Source organism: Schistocerca serialis, chromosome 3 (genome assembly GCF_023864345.2).
Source record: "Schistocerca serialis cubense isolate TAMUIC-IGC-003099 chromosome 3, iqSchSeri2.2, whole genome shotgun sequence".
NCBI lineage: Eukaryota > Metazoa > Arthropoda > Insecta > Orthoptera > Acrididae > Schistocerca > Schistocerca serialis.
The window spans coordinates 120,413,731-120,432,160 of record NC_064640.1 but is presented as its reverse complement, the minus strand read 5'-3'; the positions used below and the strand labels follow the sequence as shown (position 1 = coordinate 120,432,160).

The window sequence follows — 18,430 nt, the reverse complement described above, 5'->3', positions numbered from 1 at the left end:
TGTCGCTTCATGTTCTTAGTGAATATGTACTTTATTGCGATTTGACTCCATACATCTTGATGAAATGGTGGGCAGTAGTTAGTGCCCTTCTTGCGTGCTCGGGGGAAGGAATAACGGTAAGCTTTACCTGCGTTCAAAGGAATAGGGTACCAATTTAAATGACTACAGTAAAAGAGCACGGCGACAATGGGCCTAGCGAAGAGAGTTTTTTCTGCAGAGCCTGAGTGGAAACATTTCGGACGGCCGAGTTCCGCCGTGTCATTGTGCAGACTCGTTGGTTGGCGCAGGTCGCGACACAGCCTCATCCAGGTAGACTGACTAAGGCCGAGAAGTCGCCGCTGCAATGGCCAGTGCATTGTAGACCGGCAATAAAGCAGAGGATGGGCCCTTGTTAGGCAGGAAGCCGATAAAACAACTGTGAGCGTTCTGTGAATTACCGTGGGACGCGTCACTGGCGCCCAGACGTCCAGACTCTGTTACAAAACATATTTGTGAAAGCACAAGGCTTTTAGCGAGTTTATGGACGTTCTTTGGAAACTTTGAAATGGACACAACAGGGGAGATAAGAAGCTTTTTATGGAGGGGTGTGGTTCCATCCTGGTCATTTGTTAGCAAAAGACACCGCGTATATGCACGGGAAAGAGACCGCGGAGCTGAATCTTTTTTCTTTTCCTCCCAGTTAAACTTAAAGGCTCTGATTGGTCAAATCGGTGTATGCAAAGCACGGGCCGCTCTCCCAGCTTCGAATATCGGGCTCCAGCTCGTGATTGGCTTGTGCTAAAGTGGAGGAGGAGGAGGATATTGTGTTTAACGTCCCGTCGACAACGAGGTCATTAGAGACGGAGCACAAGCTCGGATTAGAGAAGGATGGGGAAGGAAGTCGGCCGTGCGCATTCAATGGAACCATCCCGGCATTTGCCTGGAGTGATCTAGGGAAATCACGGAAAACCTAAATCAGTAGGCCGGACGCGGGATTGAACCGTCGTCCTCCTGAATGCGAGTCCAGTGTGCTAACCACTGCGCCACCTAGCTCGGTGCTAAAGTGGGGGAAGTCTAAGATGTAAATGCGATTTGCTACCAAGCTGAGGAGGAAGTGGACAGAAAGAGATCTCACTCTTGTACTGGCGCTTCGCTAGTAAAGAACTGTAGGTCTCTGCCTAAACGGTGAGACTTGTGTCCTTTGCTAGTGTGCCACTTAGAGCCTGTGTCAGTCATCTTCTGAAACGTCAGAAGTACTGCTTCTAGCATCACGCACACAACGAGTGATGCGTGGGTGTACTTATTTGTCTTGAGTCGACTGTCTCAGAATCTGAATATTCCGTCACGCATAGTTGTGGCATGGAGTCAAATGGGTTTGGCAGACCAGCAAATGGGTCCACCTGCACACTGGAATCCACTGGGGTTTCATTCACATCTACATTTAGACTCCTCAAGCCACCCAACGGTGTGTGGCGGAGTGCACTTTACGTGCCACTGTCATCACCTCCCTTTCCTGTTCCAGTCGCGTATGGTTCGCGGGAAGAACGACTGCCGGAAAGCCTCCGTGCGTGCTCGAATCTCTCTAATTTTACATTCGTGATCTCCTCGGGAGGTATAAGTAGGGGGAAGCAATATATTAGATACCTCATACAGAAACGCACCGTCTCGAAACCTGGACAGCAAGCTACACCGCGATGCAGAGCGCCTCTCTTGCAGAGTCTGCCACTTGAGTTTGCTAAACATCTCCGTAACGCTATCACGTTTACCAAATAACCCTGTGACGAAACGCGCCGCTCTTCTTTAGATCTTCTCTATCTCCTCCGTCAACCCGACCTGGTACGGATCCCACAATGATGAGCAATACTCAAGTATAGGTCGAACAAATGTTTTGTAAGCCACCTCCTTTGTTGATGGACTACATTTTCTAAGGACTCTGCCAATGAATCTTAACATGGCACCCGCCTTACCAACAATTAATTTTATATGATCATTCCACTTCAAATCGTTCCGTACGCATACTCCCAGATATTTTACAGAAGTAACTGCTACCAGTGTTTCTTCCGCTATCATATAATCATACAATAAAGGATCCTTCTTTCTATGTATTCGCAATACATTACATTTGTCTATGTTAAGGGTGAGTTGCCACTCCCTGCACCAAGTGCCTATCCGCTGCAGATCTTCCTGCATTTCGCTGCAATTTTCTAATGCTGCAACTTCTCTGTATACTACAGCACCATCCGCGAAAAGCCGCCTGGAGCTTCCGACACTATCTACTAGCTCATTTATATATATTGTGAAAAGCGATGGTCCCATAACACTCACCTGTGGTACGCCAGAGGTTACCTTAACGTCAGTAGGCGTCTCTCCATTGAGAACAACATGCTGTGTTCTGTTTGCTAAAAACTCTTCAATCCGGCCACACAGCTGGTCTGATATTCCGTGGGCTCTTACTTTGTTTATCAGGCGACAGTGCGGAACTGTATCGAACGCCTTCAGGAAGTCAAGGAAAATAGCATCTACCTGGGAGCCTGTATCTAATATTTTCTGGGTCTCATGAACAACTAAAGTGAGTTGTGTCTCACATGATCGCTGTTTCCGGAATCCATGTTGATTGCTACAGAGTAGATTCTGGGTTTCCAGAAACGACATGATACGCGAGCAAAAAACATGTTCTAAAATTCTGCAACAGATCGACGTCAGAGATATAGGTCTATAGTTTTGCGCTTCTGCTCGACGACCCTTCTTGAAGACTGGGACTACCTGTGCTCTTTTCCAATCATTTGGAACCTTCCGTTCCTCTAGAGACTTGCGGTACACGGCTGTTAGAAGGGGGGCAAGCTCTTTCGCGTACTCTGTGTAGAATCGAATGGGTATCCCGTCAGGTCCAGTGGACATTCCTCTGTTGAGTGATTCCAGTTGCTTATTTCGATGTCAGCCATTTTTTCGTTTGTGCGAGTATTTAGAGAAGGAACTGCAGTGCGGTCTTCCTCTGTGAAACAGCTTAGGAAAAAGGTGTTTAGTATTTCACCTTTATGCGTGCCATCCTTTGTTTCAATGCCATCATCATCCCGGAGTTTCTGGATATGTTGTTTCGAGCCACTTACTGATTTAGCGTAAGACCAGAACTTCCTAGGATTTTCTGTCAAGTCGGTACATAGAATTGTACTTTCGAATTCACTGAACGCTTCACGCATAGCCTTCCTTACGCTAACTTTGACATCGTTTAGCTTCTGTTTGTCTGAGAAGTTTTGGCTGCGTTTAAACTTGCAGTGAAGCTCTCTTTGCTTTCGCAGTAGTTTCCTAACGTTGTTGTTGAACCACGGTGGGTTTTTCCCGTCCCTCACAGTTTCACTCGGCACATATCAGTCTAAAACGCATTTTACGATTGCCTTGAACTTTTTCCATAACACTCAACATTGTCAGTGTCGGAACAGAAATTTTCGTTTTGATCTGTTAGTTAGTCTGAAATCTGCCTCCTATTACTCTTGCTAAACAGATAAATCTCTCTCCCTTTTTTATATTCCTATTTACATCCATATTCGGGGATGCTGCAACGGCCTTATGTTCACTGATTCCCTGTTGTGCGCTTACAGAGTCGAAAAGTTCGGGTCTGTTTGTTATCAGTAGGTTCAAAAATGGTTCAAATGGCTCTGAGCACTATGGGACTTAACATCTATGGTCATCAGTCCCCTAGAACTTAGAACTACTGAAACCTAACTAACCTAAGGACAGCACACAACACCCAGCCATCACGAGGCAGAGAAAATCCCTGACCCCGCCGGGAATTGAACCCGGGAACCCGGGGTTATCAGTAGGTCCAAGATGTTATCTCCACGAGTGGGTTTCAGAGGATCGTAGGAAGGTACCTGTGTTCCGAATTAACCGAACACGAGACCGCGTACTTGCATATTTCGGGCGCGCATCATTAACAACAGATTGCGTCCGTCCATGACTTCAGTCGACGAACGCGTCGTGGGGTGCCGCCCTGACCAGCAGGACGGTAATGTATCCGCTGCTACAGCGTAGGGCTCCAATATATGTTTCTCAGCAGCCGGTTCTTTGCAATCATATTTTTCTTTTGTTTGAATAGTATAGTGTAGATGCTTGATGGTGGCGTAGTTTTTGTGCCATAACACGGATTAAAGTGTATGAAGTCAGATAAAGCGATTAGTATTCCGGTTAGTGTCGTGTGTCGATCCCCAGATGATCACTTTGTCCACCATAGACCCCATGTCAGTGAAAGAGTTTGTCAAATAAAAATGTTTGTGTGATGTTTCTTTAGTCTTTAGTCTTTGTTGTCTTGTGATGTTGAGGATGGATACAGCTATTGTCATTTAGATCACAACTTCTCCCTGAGTTCTGATTAACAGTACCTTCCCATTTTATTATTAAAGTCTAGATTTGAAACGTAAGTAGAAGGCTTTCAATTGGCGAACCGCTGCCAGGATCTTGGTCCTTGGCACTTCTGTGATGCTGTCAGTTTGCGTACTTGCCGAACAGGTCCACATTATTAAGAAAAATATGGTTCATTAGTATGATGTAGATATTCAATATTCTGATTGTGTTGTTTATGTGTTTATTTGTTTTATTTATAGTGCATTTGTGTCAGCGACTTCTGTGTCATTTGTCGACCGATTTCTCGTCGTTGCTAACGGCGTTGTCGTATTATTTTTGTGGTGTTTACTTTGTATTTGCTTTGTATTTGCTTGTTTTTGATTCTGAATCTTGTGTACTACTGTCATTGTATTATACTGCATATATCTTGCGAGTTAGATAATAGGTTGTCCACGTGTTGCACAGATAATTAAAGTTGTTGTTGATAGAGTATTTGAATAATAACGAGAAGTAGAGCTAGACAAGTAGACGGGAGTGAGAAAATAAAACATACCGTACGTCATGGAGGAAGAGCGCAATGAAACGGTTGAGGCACATTTTGAACGAAGGGAGGCGTTGCTGTTGAATGGTGTTAGCAACAACATGGTCGTACAACAAGGAAATCAGGGAGACAAAAGCGATATGGCTTTTCTTGAGGGGAGAGGCAGTGTCAGATCGCGTGTGATAGAAGATGTGAGCATACCACGGCATATAGAGGCAGATGTGCTTATTAGAAATCTGGACAGAGAAGACAGGGCGGTATCAGAATGCAATGATGCAGACAGAACACCACAGAAACCATGTATGATTTCGGATGATCACGATACTGAGGAACACGAAGAGGACTTCAATCTAGTGGCATTTTTAATAGGAAGAAACTTGATAGACTAAGGGGAATAGAGGCTGGACTAAAAGGAATGGAGGAAAGTTTAATGGACTAAAAGGAATGGAGGAGAAAACTTATGAGACGAGGACGGACATAAAAATATCAGTTCTCAGGTAAATCAGATGCGAGAGGAACACAAGTCATGGGCAAATAAACTCCAGGAAAACCTGCGGAAATTACACACGAAACCAATGAAAGGTTTAAAGGCTTCACATGATGCTAAGAAGACGGCAGAGAGCGCCAAGACAGTGTTGTAAGTTTTGCAAGGCGAGTAGCAGCTGATGCCTCGAAAGCGAGTAAATGCATAAGATTGCAAGGACGAGAGGCGGTGATCAATTTGAACAAGAAGATCGAAAGCGTGGCAAAGCGGCAAAATGACGCGGAGCAGCGCATCAACACAAAAGTACGTGAAACCACGGGTTTTCATGCGACAGCTCCCATGGGCAAATTAGAATCTGAGCTGCGCAAATTACGGACTGGTTCGGAGCTAACAACTGCAACTCCAGTGAGAGAGACTGAAGAGGTCCAGACTCTCCTTTCGTTCAAATCGCAACAGGAAGCGATCAACACGCTTGTGGAGAAGAAATTGGAGGCGGCGCTAAGGAAACAATTTCAAATGCGGCCAAGCGCGAACGCGACAAAACCAGAGACAAATTCAGATGGGACGGATAACTGAATACCGTTAGCATCGAGCAGAGGACATGGTGAGATGAACGTCGCATTTTCTCAAAGCCGAGGAGGGAGCACAAATGTGGGGACGTCGAACGAGGACATACAAAGGTCCGATATTTTCCGTAGGACGGAATTTGTCGGCGAAACGCCATTTGATTTTCAACACTTCTCACAAGTACGAAAATTCGAAATTTTCCGAGGTGAGGGTAATTTTACTCACCCACGCACTTGGATACCACAATTTGACCTCTCTTTAAAATACAAGCTGTACTTTACTTGCAGTCACTTGCAAGGTTCAGTTGTGGAGAAAATGCGCGGAATATCAATAACGTGTAGAAGTTACCAGGAGTTCAAGGACAGCTTGCTAAATATCTACTGGTTCAAGGAGACGCAAAAGCGCGTAAAATACGAGGTGATTGTTGGCAAAGGTTTCGAGATTTCAGGCTACAAAAGCCCAGTCAATTTCCTTGAAGCAATGATTGACAAGAACCCGTATCTTCACGTACCATGCTCTACCGGTGAAATCATTCGTCATTGTTACACCAAACCTCCGTCAGCATATCAACAAGTATTAGCTGGCAGGTGTAATGTGGAGCTCCGTACTTTCCGCAACACACTTTAAGAATTAGAGTATACATTCAAAGCAGAAAATATCACAGAACACAGAGGAAAGTCTGACAGATACGTCGCAGGCCCTGTGTCGTGTCCACAATATAACCATTACAATAAAAGGAACGGAAATACGCGGAATGGAGCGCCTTACGGAAACCATTCACGGTCGGGAAATTTCTGGAGTAATGAAGTTGAACAATGAAGAGATTGGAATGAGAACCGCAATAGTTATGTACTACACAACAGAGGCTGGAATGCAAGGAGGAATGAAGGCTACAGATAGCAAAACAACGGATGGTGAAACCATGCATCCGGTTTCAAGGACAATAGAAGATTGGCGCAATTGAACAACGGAGGAATTTGTTAAGGAGATCATCTGGAATGTAAATGGTTGTGAAAACGCACTTGACATCTTGGTGGCAAGTAATCCTGAGCAAATATGGAGAATAATGATGGTTACAGAGTTTTAGAGACCACAAGGTTGTTGTAGCTAGACTAAATACCATAACCTCTAAACCCAATAAAAATAAAAGCAAAATGCATCTACTTAAAATGCAGATTAAAAATTCACTTGATGCCTTCCTAGAGACAGTCTCCATTCCTTTCAATCTATGTAAGGATAGACAAGATGTAGTTTAAATTCAAAGTAGTAGTATCAATGGCAATTTAAAGACATATAAACCAAATAAATTAATAAGAGACGGTACTGATATCCCATAGTACACAAAACAGGTCGGAACACTGTTGTTGCAGTAGCAATGAAAATAACGCACAGCTCACGCGGCAACCACAAAGCATGCAATGCAAGGACAGTACCGGTCACATACCCGATTCTACGCATGACAGACTTCTATAACACAGTTGCAAGCACCCAAATATATAGCATCAATGATTGTGAGAAGACTTACGAACAAACACTGATCGCCTGAGAAGGTGAAAAAAGTAACAGCCATCTTTACCCATTTGGTGTACTCAAGTTTCAATATATACCTTACAGTTTGAAGAATATGGTGCAAACCTGGCAATAATACAGCCTTGGACTTCGTGTTCTCTTACATGGATGATTCTTCAGTGTTCTCCATCTCACTGGAAAACACGAGTTACACCTCAAACAGCCCTTTCAACGATTAAGGCAGTGTGGGAAAGTCATAAACAGGGACAGATGCCGTCCAGTCAGGCAAGAAGTGAGGTTTTTTGACTTCAGAGAGACAACATCAGGCATCTCGCCACTGTCAGAGACAGTGTCAATCGTTTAAAACACGGCGGCTCCCCAAAACTTTAAAGAACTGGTAGTTGGTTTGGAATCGCAAACTAAGACTGTCGTCACATGCCGAAAACTATGGAATTATAAGCAGCTCTGACAGACATGTAGGAATAAGGAATACCAACAGTCGTACTTTCTATAAAATATATTAATTACGTGACCAGTTTGAACACTGCATGAGTGTCGTCTTCAAGACCCTGTACACCAGAAACCATAAGAAATATATTACAAGTAATGCGCAAATGTTGATGGTATTGTAACCATAAAATAAGGCATCTTAAACGGGCTATTTGAAAACATTAAAGCACGTGTCCGAACTGATACCTGTAGTTATGTACAGTCATGCTCAAAAGTATCCGAACGACCTGAATTGAATGTCGCCTGATTCGCATACGACCCCATAACGCAGCTGTCTAGCAGGTCCTCTAATCGCTCCTTGGTACAGTCGTTTGACTATTGAAAATTGTTCCAACAAGTCACCACTAGAAAACACTGCTCTGTATCGCAATAACTCAAGATGTAAAGTAATACCAAGATACTACAAGTATCAGGGAACACCTTATCACAGATAAGACTGTCCTTAAAGCTTGTAAGTTCACATTTACTACAATAAATGACAAACCTGAAATGTTACCATTCTCATTATTACATCAGATAGGTAACACACGTAGTACGTTCGTCGTATTCATGATTTCCTCTTCAAAGTACCATACTGTACTTATTATTTAAAGAAAATGACACTAAAATTTTAAGTTATTCACGAGCTGCTAGTTGAGAATATGTATGAACTTCAAATGACGCGGCGAACCGTCTCGTTCTGCACATGGATTCAAACCCAGGTCATGCAGACTAAGCAATGATTTCACGACCGACGGAAACTAACAGTCATTCCTGATTAGGCATACAGAGAGTGATATACCTCGATTTTAGACAGTATCAGTTAGCAAATATCAACTATAAATTACATAACGTAAACATTTTTAAAGGGCACGAATTCCTACCCAACATCTATTGTCCCTGTTAACGAACTACGAGAGAAGGTAAATATTGCTTCTTCACAACTAACTTACTTGAAATGCCGTGAGGTAAAGCTTTGAGTTGGACAGGGATTCGAACCCAGATCATAATCGGATTGATACTGAAGCATAATCAACTGTGACATATCGGATTCTCTCGGCAGAAGCAAGATGTTTTAACTGAAATGACGAGACGAAACATTAACTTTTTCCTTCCCAGGACTCCAACCCAGCACCTATCGCTGTTATATCCAAGAGAAAACTAACGTTAACTATTGGTTTCCTACATCAGCAGCGACATGTGAGCAGGTTTGAACTAGAAATAATATGACGAAGAGTTCAGTGCTGACTGGTAATCGAACCCCACACATATCGTTGTTGGCTACACACAATGAGACGTCAGCTACCGAATTTTTCTCCACCAGCAGCTCGGAATAACATCCTTGAACTTACAGTGATCTCGCAAATAGTTCTGTGTCTCACTGGGAGTCAAAAACGTCAGATATCGTTAGTGTTGGCAACGAATGAAAATACATTAAAAATCAAAATTATTATCCACCAGCAGATAGGTGTTTTCATGCTGGAGCTTGATAATACATAATGAAATCTTTAGTGCCAGGCCAGGATTCGAACCCATTCACGTGCAGTATGTGGAGATATTGAGGAATCTGCAGTTTTGAACAAACAACAAATTCTAGTCGAGCTGTATTGTCACGAAGGGATCAAATTCCGCGTTAAGGACGGTCTAAGTTGCATTCCCAGTTCAGAACCAGTTTTATCGACATACAGAAGCTCAAATAAAAGATGGAATAAGTGTCCTGTGACCCTACATAGCGTTTGTTTCGTCACTAGAAAAAAAATAACTAGTATAAGAAAGGTTACTGGTGATAGAGTTTCTACATGTCGCCGCTCCAGACTTTATTGTGGTTCAACCCAACATCTACTTGGTAGAGAAGGAATAACATGTTTAATGTACATTTCAAACCACAATGCCATTATACCTTCTTCACTTGGCGTAGCCAGAAGAGAACAGAATCTGTCTCTCCATATCTAAAATCATTGACCGAAGGTGGAAACGAACCAAGACCATGAGTATATGAACTTATCATCAGTCCAACAGAGCACCAAATCCTCATCTATGTGGCTCCTTTTTCTATCACAACGCCGTTGCGCCACATTGGATGAGAATTCTGACACACAAGCTCCCTGTAGTAATTTGCAGCAAGTTCCGTAAATTCATTTACTTAGTTGACCGAATCATCATGAACTAGCTGCCTCGGCTAACCAGTGCATTCGTTCGACTCTATTTTCTAATCACCGAAAAAAAACACGTAACTGCCAACTACACAGAACTTCCAGCAGTGTAGGACGCAGAAATTTAAAAGGAAGTGTTCCTTTCCACTTGAGCTACCCCATTGCGCTATCTGTTTGTTGAAAACGTCGTGCAGTGCAAAAGAAAAGCTGTAACTGTTTGTCTCTCAGTATTGTGGAATGCAGAAGTTCATCTACATCTACATTCATACTCCGCAAGCCACCCAACGGTGTGTGGCGGAGGGCACTTTACGTGCCACTGTCATTGCCTCCCTTTTCTCTTCCAGTCGCGTATGGTTCGCGGGAAGAACGACTGTCGGAAAGCCTCCGTGCGCGCTCGAATCTCTCTAATTTTACATTCGTGCGCCTTACTAGGCCGTAGCAAATGACGTAGCTGAAGGCTATGCTAAACTGTCGTCTCTGCAAATGAGAGCGTATGTAGACAGTGAACCATCACTACCAAAGTCGGCTGTACAACTGGGCCGAGTGCTAGGGAGTCTCTAGACTAGACCTGCCATTTGGCGGCGCTCGGTCTGCAATCACTGATAGTGGCAACACGCGGGTCCTACTTATACTAACGGACCACGGCCAATTTAAAGGCAACCACCTAGCAAGTGTGGTGTCTGGCGGTGACACCACATAATGTTTACAGATTGCAATACACAACACACATAAACGAAAATCATTTATTCAAATTTACATTTTGTATTTTTTCGCATACAAAATCTGGGTACTCTTATAAATCTAGCTCTTTCAGTGATAAACGTAACATAAAAAAATAAAAGTTTTCATAATCCATGAGGAGCAACAATGAAATTTTCTTGAAACCTGCTTCATTTGGGAACAAATTCTGCCTCTCTTGGATTAAAAATATATATTCTTCAGAACTGTGATATTAGTCTCTTTCAGAAACCATCCTGTTGTTTTTTATTTCATAAGCATCTGACAAAGCTGAAGAGTGAAAGATTCTGTCTGAAAACAGTGGGAACTGAAATTTCTTACAATATGTTACACTGTTACCTGAAGGGGAAAAAAAATAAATTGACTCACTTAAGTGTAAGAAGATTGCTAAGTAAACACTATGCTACACTTGCCATGAAAACATAGCATACTGATAGACTTTAAAAAGATTGCCTTTAGCAGAGAAAAAGTTGTTCGCAGACAAGAGACGTCAAAAGTACATAGCTTCACTATCGATAACAACATGCAAATATAGTCTACACAAAAGGAGATGGAGTCGAATTTCATGCATACATGCTAATGCAGCCTCATTTTGAGATCAAGCATGTACATTTATGTTTGCTGTTTTCTGTAGTGTTGAGATAGCAGAAATTGTATTGCATCTTTGGTTGATTGTTAACATGTGCCATTTATACCTTGCATAAATCATGACTGTTTTGGATTATGTCTTGCGTCAGGTTTTGGGATCACTGTCGCAAATTATCCAGTCGATAAACATAAAGCAACCAATAAAAACATTACAGATGAGGTGGTGTACAAAAGGTCCTGAAATATGTTAATTAAAATTATTACATCTTGCCTAGGTCTTATTCTGCACCACCATCTTCAAAGTTGTCTCCATGGGAGGGAATAAACCAATCATAATGTTTCTGCTACTTTTGGAACACATCCTGAAAATCTTTCCTTGTTAAAGTGTTTAGCAGGCTCTCTGATTCTGCTATATCAAATCTTTGTACCATCAACGATTTTTCATCTTGCAGAGGAAGAAGTTACATGGATGATGATGATGTTTGGTTTGCGGGGCACTCAACTGCATGGTCATCATCGCCCATACAAAGTCCCAGTTTTTACACAGCCCAATTTTTTGTTACTCAGTCCAATTTAGTGGCTGTCACGAATGATGACAATGAGGACAATAATGATGATAAATGATGAGGACAACACAAACACCCAGTCCCCGGGAAGAGAAAATCCTCAAGCCTGCTGGGAATCGAACCCGGGACCCTGTGATCGAGAGGCACCAACACTAACCACTAGACAACGAGCTGTGGACAAGTTACATGGAGGTAAGTCTGCTGAGTATGTTAGTGGGGAATTGCAATCATCATCTTTCAGGGCTACCTTTGACTTGTTGATCTTTCTTTTATTTTGGGGAGGAGGGGGGCTGTGGTGAAGATGGATTGTTCCACTGTAACAACTACTGCTTATTTTCTGGATCATAGTCATAAACCAAACTTTCATCACCAATTACAACCCTCGAAAGAAAGTCTGGACTGTCTTGAATCAGATGCAGCACAAATTTCAGCACAATCCTTCCCTCTACAATTTTTCTGAGAGAATACGTTTTCATGTACCATAATTTATTCCCAACGTGTTGCAAAGGTCTCGGATGATCTGCAGCCATTTTCCATTTTTGAAATGCTTATATCTATTGAAAGTCTGTGCTTGATCCAAAGTTTTGTCTCGAGAAGCTTGCTTCAACATTTGGTGTGTTCCTACTGCAGTTTACCCAAGCACACTTTAATACAGGCACACTGCTCGTTCAGGTAGTTATCACAATACTGCAATTTTATGGAAAGACGGCAATGGAAATGGGCTCCGAAACAAGTAATCAAACCACTTGGCTTGCAACCCCCTGCCATAAATATTCAACAAGGGTATTTGGGGAGACACGAAGCAGTATTTCAGTGCAACTGTAAAAATTTGCACACTAATTTGAAATTTCAGTATCTCTCAGATAGCACCCGGTATGATGTCACAACTGTGCTTCACAAAAAATTACCACATTAAAATCACCGGCACTGAAATCCACTTGTATCATCTATACATAGCAGACAGCATGGATGCGTCAGATTGGATTCCAGATTGTGCTGTAAGATTGATGAACCTGTGCAAGCCTTTTCTGATTGACATCCATTGGACTACATGAATGCTAGATATTTTAAGTGTAACTGTTTTGTGCAGATGACTATTGCGGTGTCTTGCCCACTCATCTCGTATAAGGTGCCTAAGGGAAGCAGTGTTCTCGGAATGCTCTACAATTCAAGCAATTTGTTGTTTTGTTTCAATAAAGCAGATTTGACAATAATTAACTTGAATGTACTACAAGTTACCACAAGTGATGGGCAACAGGCAATATAATTCATAGTCCTTGGCTATATGCAATGTTCCCGCAAGTTTGACACACAGTTTTTGGATCACTAATAACCGTTCTCCTAGTACACTCTGCTAGGCAGTGGTAATCCTCTGCATATACTCCACTAATGTCCGGCCGAGCTTGCAGGAGCAGCACTTATATTCACTTCAGCTAGATGTCACTCCTATCATGGTGATGTCCTGGTCAGCGCACTATTGGCCAATGTAGTTTCACCACCTTCTCTGGTCTTGCGTTCTTCTTCTTCGTTCCGGTGCTTGTGGTTACGCCAGAACATTCCTCCCCACGCAAAGCGACGGACTGTCATCGTGTAGGGAGTACGACCATGGTGAGGGAGGCAGGAGTGTGGGTGCATCGTCGGGCCAGGAGCTGTGGCTGCAGGGGATGTCAAGCTTCCGGCCGTGCCCCACCATCTGGCCTGAGCTCTGGCGGAAACGTACCCCGGAAAATGACCAGAAGGGTACATGTCCACCTACTGCTGCCATGAACCAGATGAAGAAGGCTGTGACTGTTGCAGTGTAAGCAGGTCCAGCTTCATCGGTAGGATGAGAGGGGGCAGAGGCTCCGTCTCCATGGGGTCATCCAACGGAGTCTTGATGATACCCTCTGGTGGCTGCTGTGGCCGCACTGTTCTCAGGATCTGTAAATCTGGGGGAAGAGATACAGAAGGATCACTCTGCACATGACATGAGGGTGGAGCAGTGTCCGATGTGGCAGCCGTGAAGCAATTCTGTAGGCGATGGTCCATCTCAGGGATGCGAATGATAGGATGCAAGAAACAGTTGCAGTGCTTGATCCCTGGTGTGTGCGGTGCGAAGTTTGGCCAACTGCTGCTTGAAGGTTCTGACAAAACGTTTTGCTTCGCTGTTTGACTGTGGATGGAACAGAGAACTAATTAGATGCTGTAACCCCACGCATTCACAGACTCTGTCAAATTCATGTGATGTGAACTTAGGGTCGTTGCCTGACACTATGACTTCAGGCAAACCTTTGAGACAAAAAACAGAGGACAACGCCTGAACTGCACTATGTGATGTTGTCGAGTTCATTGGCACAGCAAAAGGCAACTTGCAATATGAGTCAACCACCATCAACAAGCGAGTGTTCCAAAAAGGTACCGCACAGTGTATATGCACATGTTGCCATCGTGACTGCCAAGCAGAGAATTTTTGTGGTAGAGTGGACTGATTTTCCACACATGCATGACGCTGTGATGTCTTCTGTTCTACAAGGGGAGCCATACCCTGCCAAGTACAGTGTTGACACGTTGTTTCATACGAACAATCCCCCAGTGTTCTTGGTGAAGTAACTGCAGCACTTCTTTATGCGAAGCTTTGGAGATCAACACACGTGACTGTCCACTGTCATTTTGAACAAGAATCACGTCTTTCCGTACAGCAGTGCTATGCCGATGCGCAAAGTATCGGCACCCTACAGAGTTCTGAATGCTATGCAAGGAACGACGCCAAGATGTGCGAATTTGAATCAGCTTCTGTGGTTGTGCAATTTTCCGATAGCTCAGCCGAAAATATTGACGCAATTCAGAATCCTGAGCATCGATAAGGCAACAAGAGGCAGCGGAAGTGTCAAAAGTTTTTATCAGGGCCAATTGGAAGACATGAAAGCGCGTTCGCATTACCACGTTGAGCTGTTGGACGATACACAATCTCATACTGGTATTGAGACAAAGCCCAGCTTTGCAATTTTTGGGCAGTTTGTACAGTAACCGGTTTCATCGGATGAAACAAGGACTACAAAGGCTTGTGATCTGTTACGAAGCAGAATTTTTTGCCATACAAATAGTGGTGGAATTTGGTGACACCATACACAATAGCCAAAGCCTCTTTTCAATTTGTGAATAGTTACATTGAGCTTTGGACAACACTTTTGATGCAGAAGCAATAGGCCTGTCTTTATCATGAATTCTGTGTGAAAGAACTGCACTGATTCTGTAACAGGAAGCGTCAACTTGCGATACAACTCGTTTGGCAGGATCAAAGTGAACTAAGCATTAATCACTGCGCAATGCATCTTTAAGTTTCTGAAAAGCTTCTTGGCACACATCTGTCCAAACAAAGGGGACATTCTTGTGACGGAAGCAATGTAATGGAGCTACGATTTTTGCAGCATTCAGTATGAACTGAATATAATAGTTCATTTTTCCTAAAACTGACTGCACTTATGAGATACTGCGAGGAACTGGATGTGGAACGAACAATTTTACACGCACATTACACATTAACATATGCATGCTGATAAACTACAACTTTTTAGTACTGTTGAGAGTTAAGAAATCCCACCCATCACTTTTTAGCCATTACAAAATTAGAAATTCTTCTATGGAATAGGAGGAATTGTTAAGGAGAACCCTTTTCAGTCTGCTTTCAAATTTAACTTTGCTGTCTATCAGATATCTTATATCAGCGTGTAAGTGATCAAAAATGTTGGTGGCAGCATTGTGCCCACAGTTTGTGCTAAAAATAATCTTAATGTAGAGTAATGCAAGTTATTTTTTCTTCTGTTATTGCAATTATGTAGATCATTGTTCTTGTTGAACTGCAGTGGATTATTTACAACAAACTTCACAAGGGAATAAACAGATATTGAAGCAGTAGTCAAAATGCTCAACTACTTCAACAGGCCACTACAAGATGACTATCGGTGAGCACCACATATTACTCTCAAAGCATGTTTTTGAGCAATGAACACTTTCTTTCTTAACATTGAGTTACCCCAGAACATTATTTCATATGACAATACTGAATTAAATTATGCAAAATATGTCAAGTTATTGATTTCTCTCTCCCCAAGATTTGTAATGATACTACTTGTAAATGTGGCTGCACTAAGCTGTTTTAGGAGTTTGAAATTGAGTTTTTTCCATTTAAATTATCATCGGCATGGGCACCTACAAATTTTGACATCCCAACCATAGTTATTATTTCCTCACCCTATGTTGCACTTACCACTGGTGCAGTACATCTATATGTGCAGAACTAAATACGATGCGTCTTTTTGAAATTGAGAATGAAACCGTCCACAGGAAAAATATTTTTTAAGAAACCAGTATATTTATGCAAACAGTTTCTTTGTATATGTTCAGATGATAAATAGTTTCCCAATTTCTGTGGAGAGAAGTTATGCCATGTGTTCTGAAATACGATTCAAGGGTGGCGATATCATCTACAACACTAAGACTGCAGTCATTTGTCACAATTAGTTATCCTTTATGAATTCATTAGAACAATGTATAATGCTGCTGGAACTTTGAATTCACAATAAGTGTAAGTGGAGATTCTGACACCCATGTCCATTTAGTACTAAGGACGTGGTTTAATCCATGACTACTCAACACAAACATTGTTCAGCCATTCCATTAACTATGAATAATTTGGATCTGTTATTAACCTAAAGATTGCTTTGACACTTTGATTATTGTTTCACTTAGCACGTATGAATGGAGGTGGATTATTCAACATTCTTCATGTGCTGTAGGTTTTGTAGTAGCCTTTTCTTTACAAAGTGCTTTTGTTTCAATACTTCACTTCATTCGTTGTCAACCTAAACTGTTGACTGTACGGAGATCATCATCTCAGAATGAAACAAAAGCGTTGTGCAGCATGTGCACATTTCACACTTTATTACAGGTCCCAGGAAGGAAGTGGCAAACCACTTTCACTAACATCTTGGCACAGGCAACAATGCACGATTCCTGCTTTGCCACAAGTGTTCTCAAATGAGTATGACAACGAATATTCCTTTTACTGCAATGAGATAACCAACACTCTGAAAATACTAATCAAAATGGATGATCACTGGAATGTCAGTACTACCAAAGGACATGCATAAAATTGACTCTTTTATCTTTACAATTGCACTTCCAAACACTATGCTATAGACAGCATTCGATTTAATACTGTCGAGGGTCAAAAGTTTGGTGAAGTGGCCAGGTAGGCATAAATGCATATTCCAATGTTTCGATACCGACTTCCACTACCAGTATGGCAAAACATTAGGACATGGTAGTCTCTCAACATATGGCATAATTTTAAGTGGCCATGAGGTGTCTCTCAACATGGGTGGCTGGTCAGTTCTTACACACTGGCTGTATAGCTCCCAGGGCTTTGTGGCATTCATCAGTACAGACTGTGTCCTGGGATGCCGAGATTCAGGTGTGAAATGTTGCCCATGAGAGCAGTTGTGTACAGTAAATGGTAACTAATGACGCCATCATGACTTACTGTCCCATCTTTGATGCCTAATCTTCGATCAACTGTGACCCACAAGTCCCGTCTATCCATTGTCATCTGGCTTTGGGGGCACTTCAGTTGCAGCACTTATTACTAATGTATGACAGCCCAAGTGCAGCCTTCTACAAAACTAAACATTTAATGCAGGTAAGGCATTCCATAGAGCATCCCGATGAAGCTCTTTTCACCATGGATGCAGATGATGCTTACTCACAGATGTGTTATCAGAGTGCCAAGTGTTATCACTGGGGGCTTGCTTTAGTTGTACACACACACATCATAGATGGTGTATGCTGGGACTGTAATTATACCATGAGAACGATTCTTCTTTACACAGGATGCAGTTAACACAGCAAGGTGAGAATGCGTAACACAATCGCTCTAAAATTAAAATTTTTCCTTACGTTTTATATCTTAAAAAGTACCGTGATAACAAAAATTAGAACCGTTCTGCAATGAGCTTGTTCCCTGAAGATTATGAACAAGCAGAACAGGCTAAAGCTTTTAAAGGGGTCAATTTCATGTTGTATTTTTGGTTATTTTTGTCACATACTGGAAATACAGTCGCACCTCAGTTTCAGGATCAATTCAAATTAAGGAAATAAGATTACTCGCGGGGCAGTAAACAATGCGAAAGCAGAAATACTTATCTGCAAAACATACCTTTACACAGCCGTTCACACTATCGTTCTCCGTCATCCAGGACCCTCCTTGTTAACAAATTATTCACAAATACAATGCCTCAGAACTATCACTTCACCTGTATATTACATCGACAGGCTCTTTTTGAGATTGTTTGCAGCACTGAGATGCACTCACTCTTTAACAAAATTCAATTTCGTTCTGTTCATTTAAGTCTCTCCATACACTGCGCATACATGTTATAATCAGTTTACGAAAGTTGTCTGGAATGTCTTGTCTCTATAATAACACAGCTGACTTCTCGTA

At 42.3% G+C, this 18,430-nt stretch overlaps 1 protein-coding gene across 1 annotated transcript in view; it reads right to left on the bottom strand.

Moving 5' to 3' along the window:
• LOC126469811 (fizzy-related protein homolog) overlaps positions 1-18,171 on the bottom strand; it is a 170,535-nt gene extending 152,364 nt beyond the window's left edge. Inside the window, exon 1 of the mRNA XM_050097088.1 lies at positions 18,146-18,171. The gene's annotated coding sequence lies outside the window, so the exon portion shown is untranslated. The remainder of the gene's footprint in view (positions 1-18,145) is intronic.
• Between the last annotated feature and the right edge of the window lie 259 nt (positions 18,172-18,430).